This window comes from Cervus elaphus, chromosome 10, assembly GCF_910594005.1.
Source record: "Cervus elaphus chromosome 10, mCerEla1.1, whole genome shotgun sequence".
NCBI lineage: Eukaryota > Metazoa > Chordata > Mammalia > Artiodactyla > Cervidae > Cervus > Cervus elaphus.
The window spans coordinates 38514833-38520366 of NC_057824.1; the positions used below are offsets into that span (position 1 = coordinate 38514833).

General features: G+C 48.9%; 1 long non-coding RNA gene across 1 annotated transcript; it reads left to right on the forward strand.

The window, feature by feature from the left end:
* Positions 1–472: 472 nt before the first annotated feature.
* LOC122702115 lies at positions 473–3352 on the forward strand. Its single transcript, XR_006343186.1, has 3 exons — positions 473–616; positions 2391–2469; positions 3113–3352. It is a non-coding gene; the product is annotated as an uncharacterized LOC122702115 (long non-coding RNA).
* The last annotated feature ends 2182 nt before the right edge of the window (positions 3353–5534 follow it).

Sequence of the window (5534 nt, forward strand, 5' to 3'; positions counted from 1 at the left end):
GCTGCATTTGTGCCTGAATCACACCATGGCCATCATCTGGGTTGCCTTCCATTGATGGAGTGACTCCGGTGGAGGAATTTGGCATTGCAAAAGCCCCCAGGGGATGCTAACTGCAGCCCCAGGAGGACAGGAGGAGGACAGGAGAGTCAAGGTTCTAGGTCTGCCTTTCCCCTCCACACTGCAGTTATGAAATCTAACAAGTTAAAGAATACACACAAAGTAGGACTCTGGATTAGATCCTAGAGCAGAAAAAAAAAAAAGTTAGTAGGAAAACTGGTGACGCATAAAGTCTGCATTTTAGCTGATGGTTTGTACCCATGTTAATTTCTTAGTTTTGATGAATGTGCCATAGTTAGGTACAAGTACAATATTAACAGTTAGGTAAGATGTTAACAGGTAAGCTGCATAAAGGGTATTCAGGAACTCTGGATCAGCCTTTGCTACTCTCTTGTAACATCTTAATAAACAAATTAAAAGTTGGCATCTAGAAGTTTCCAGGCTCCTTGGTATGACATCCCTGGGAACTGTGCAGAGCTGCAGCCCTGTGCTAAACTAGATCTCAGGACCTTCCAGCCACAATGCTCTCCCACGACCACCACACACGGGGAAGAAAGAGGTGAGTTGTGCAAGCAAGTTCCCACCAAGGTGCTTGTGTGAGTAGCCTGTTAGTTCATGCCGGGACGGTAGTGGGAAAGCCTGAAAGATCTTTCTTTCGGAAGATTTAGCTGGTGAGTCCAGCATTCCCCCACCTGTGAATTTCACTGCAGCTACTCCTAAGAAGCCACTCCTAAATAACATTTGGAAGATAAGCTGGAGACTGGGGTTGCAGGGGTCTGGACAGGAGATAGCCCAGGATAGACCCTTGTTATGAGCTGAGTTGTGTCCCCTGCACCCCATAAATGTATACACTGAAGCCCCAACCTCAAAATATGACCAAGACAATATTGTGGTGGTTGGTTTCAGTCGTCGTTACCAGGGAATGGTTACAGAGGGACAACTAACCCTGGCTGCTGCGGTGGCAAGGCTCTCACTTGCTAATCACCAGGAGGAGCTGGGGTAAAGGAGGGGTCCCTTGGGTTAGTGGGCCAGCCCTGCCACATGCCTGGACCCCCTCAGTGCCCCCAAAAGAGACATCAGCCTCCAGTGAGGCTCCCAGATGGGGCCAGACCCAAGAGTCACAGGGCTGGATTTGGAAGGCTGAGGTCAAATCAGAATTGGGAATACAGCCAGAAAAACGGTCCAAGGATGTGGACACCGATGAAGAGAATGCAAACACAGCAATATTTAGGGGATGGCAGCCAGCACTCCTCAGACCCTGGAGATTCAAAGTCGAGGCTACACATCTGTGCAAGCCCTCCCGGTGAGGATAATTTACCGAGCACCTGCTAAGGGCCAGGTGCCTGGAGCTGTTCTGCATTCGCGCAGAACTCATCCAATCTCAGCCCATTCTTGCCAGAGCATGACAAATCAAAGCCCATTTTACAGACCCAGAAAATCGAGGTTACGAGATAAAGAGTTAGTTGTTCAAGGCTGAGTGGAGGAGTCAAAATGGGAACCCAAGTCTCTCTGACTTCCAAACCCAAGCTGCTCCATAAAATCCCCACATCCCCCCCAACTCCCCGCGCCCCAGGCTGGGCAACTCCGGTTCAGGGTGTGGGTGGCAGACAGGCAGCTAAGTGGGGCCAGGCAAGGTGGGCTGGTGTCCTCAGCGTCTGTCCTGGAACCTGGAGGCTGGGGTCCACTTCACCGAGTGCCTGAAGGCAGGTGGGAGGGACGGAGGGAGGGAGGTGAGGAACAGCAGGTGGCCACGTGAGGGGTGTGGGCCCCCTGGTGACAGGTGGAGTAACAAATACCGTGATGGTGTGACAAGCGACAACGTGGGCAGGAATTGCTTCTGCCACACTGTGTTCCGGGCTGCCACATGCTAACGGGGCTGCAGGTGGCTTGACAGGTGGGGAGATTGCTGAAGACTGAAAAGCAAGCGGAGGAAGCAGCGATGTTCTGAAGTAATTACTTCCCCCTCCCGAGGCCCCGCCCCGCGCCCGCCCCCGCGCCCTCCCGGGGGGAGTCAGAGAAGTCGCGCCCACGTCCTGAAGCTGGGACAGGCTGAGGCCTCAGCTGCCACCCCTCAGCCTTCTCCCCAGTTCCCCAACCCCTCCTCAAGCTGGGAGGGGCCTTGTCATCCTTTGAGGCTCCTGACATATTAAAAAAAAATACAACGATGTCCCCCAAAATCTCACAAGAGTCAAGGCACATCTCCAGTGAACATTAACATTTTAACACCCTCGGGGGGCGGGGGGCGGGGGAAGGCAAAGCGATATAATTATACTTTTCATAAGGTAATTATGGGAGTTCTAAAATATTATCAATTCTGTGTTCCCTATGGGCAGTGAGGTCCAGGTATGGGACATTAAAGTTGGAGAATAAATGACTTCTTTCAAACCTGTTGGTGGATCTCTGAATGTAATGGTATGTAAATCTTCTTTGGAAGTGGTGTCAGAAATTTAAATTGTATTTCTTTAACAAAAATACATGTGTGTGCAAATGAACTTATCTACAAAACAAAAAAGCATTCACATCACTTTCTCTGACTCCTTCTTTCCTATCTCCCTCTTACAAGGACCCTGGTGATTACATCAGGCCCACCAGGTAACCCAGGATCACCTCCCTTCTCAAGATCCTTCGCTTAATCTCACCCACAAAGTCCCTCCTGTCACGTGAGGTCACATATTCATGGTCCCCAGGGCTAGGATGTGCACAGTTCTGGAGAACCATCGTCTGTCAATGATCGCTCACTCCAACCCCCATCACGAAGAGGGGAGATAAGACATGATTAGATACTGGTTCTATAATATTAAAAAAAAAAAAAAGGAAAAAAAAAGTCTCCATGCCAAAGAAATAAAGTACTGATGCGGAGACTGGAGGGAGAAACTGAAAAACAGGAGGGGCCCTTATGTTGCAAGGAAGAGCCAATTCTGTCTCACTGCTGGATCTGTTACTTTAAACTTTGCTTCCCATGCTTTTGTTCACTAAAATGATACTGTTTATACATAATGGCCTGCCTCAGGAAAACCTGCCCCTCTGAATATTAAACCAAAATATCTTTGTTCAGGACCCTGTCCACCTGTGGATGGAAGGAAGAAAGGAAGAAATTAACACATCACCTCCCTGAGGCCTGCCATTCTAGGAGATCTTTGCAAGATTAATGGCCTATTTACCTTATTTCCTCACCTCCCCCCATCTCTGTTTTATAAAGGAGGCTGGCATCCAGACCCGGATAAGATGGTTATTTTGAAACATTAATCTGCCATCTTCTTGGTAGGCTGGCTTTCCAAATAAAGTCATATTCCTTGCTCAAGACCTCATCTCTGAGATTCATTGGCCAGTTGTGCAGTGAGCAGAGCAAGCTTGAACTCGGTAACACCTACTTTGTGCATGCAAGGCACTGTTCTGAGTTCTCTCTGTAGTAAACTCATTGAACTCTCAAAACAACTCAATCAGGTAGGCACCATTGTTATCCCATCTTGCAGATGAGGAAACTGAGGCACAAAGCCACCAAGAAACTTGCTCACCTCAACTGGGAAGTGGTAGAAATGGGCTTTGAACCCAGGCCCAGAGTCTTAACCACTCTGCCTTGGAGTTGCCCCCTCACGTGGGTATCAACTCTCACCTGCACACAGGATCTACCTTCACACATCCCTTCCTGTGATAAGGCAGCTTCCATTGGCGGGGGGGCTCACTGTGTGTGCTGGGCTATGGGGTTGTGCATCATTTCATCTAATCCTCCCCTCCATCCTGGATACTGGCATTCCCTCCCTTTGTAGTGATGAGATAATTGAGGACCAGAGGGGTAGAATAAGCAGCAGTAAAGCCAAAATCGAACCCTGGGGCTTTAAAATCCAGGCTGTTACCACCAGAGCCCTTGAGACCAGATGGATTGCTGAACATTAAGGCAAGCCCCCCAGCCTGGCAGTTCTGTGGAGCCATCAGCCTCCCCTCCCCACCCCAGAGCCCGCTTTGCCCTTCAGCAGTGGTCCAGGGGCAGGCGGGGGAGGCAGCGTCAATAATGTATGACATCGGCGAGAGGAGAGATAAAGCGCATCTGTAAAGGCTGCTGGCAGAAGCTCACCAGTGTTCATGGGGACTTTATGTTTCCCAGCTCAGATGCAGGTAGTTCCTGCCTTGCCTTGGGCCAGCATAACGATGTGCCCTGCAAAGGTTACAGTTCTCTCCACAGAGAGCCCCCAACTCCAGTTGATAGAGCTGGGATGACCACGGTGATAAGTAAGCAGCATCCCCCCTGTATCCCCCTTCCACGGAAGCTCAGTCAAGGCCCAGCTCAGTCTCCTGTCATTTTCCCATTCTGTGGCCTACACCACCCACTGATTTAAAACTGCTGATAGATGTCAGCCCTTGGGATGAAGCCTCTGTGGCTCTAGATTTGGGGATCTTTGCAGGGTTAGGATTAGGGTCTCTGGACTTTCAGAATGAGTATCCTAACTCAGAACTATCTTTATTCATTCATTTATTCAGAATCCCATGGACAGAAGAGCCTGGCAGACTACAGTCCATGGGGTCACAAGTGTCGGACGCGACTTAGCGACTCAGCCACCACCATTCATTCATTTACCAAAAATGCACTGAGCATCTACTTGGTGCCAGACCCTGCTCTAGGTCTGAATGGTAACCAAGGCCAAGACCTTTTCCTAGAGATCATTCCAGAGATGAGGCGGTACACAGCACCAGGATCTTCATGATAATTTGTGAGAGTGTTAGCAAGTCCAGGCGCACTCTGCTCGCCACACAATAGGCCAGTAAATCTGGGAGATGAGGTGTTGAGGCAAGGAATATGACTTTATTCCAAGAGCTGGCTGACTGAGAAAATGGCAGACTAATGTCTCAAAATAACCATCTTGTCCAGACCTGGATGCCAGGTTCTTTCATGGATCAGAGATGGGGGGTGGGAGTGGGGAGGAGGTGAGTAGATGAAGTAAAAAGACCATTTAATTCTTGCAACTATCTCCTGGAATGGCAAGCCTCAGGCAGGGGGATGTGTTCATTTCTTTCTTCCCGCCATCTAGAAGTGAACAGGGTTATGAACAAAGGCACTTTACTTAACAGGCAGAAGGGGGCAGGGTTCCCTGAGGCAGGTTATTATGTATGCTTATAAGAACAAAAGCAGCAAAACAAGGTTTAAATGAGAGGAAGAGATTCAGCACAGAGTCAAAAGTAACCCTTCCCAGTGACAAGAGCAGATACTTAAGAGCACAGTTGGGATGTTCCCATCCAAGGTCACACAGGTTATGAATCACAGAACTGGCCTCAAAATCAAGTTTTGCCCTCTAAAACCTTCATCTCTTAAAAATGACTGACTTGAAATCCCTGTAGTGGATGAGAGCCAAGGTTGGATATTAGAAAACACCTGAAACATAAACCTAAGGAGGGAATTGTATCCAAAGTTAGCACAGATCCTGGCACATAGTAGGTGCTCAAAAAAATATTTACAGAAGGATGGGTAGAAGGGTGGCAGGGAG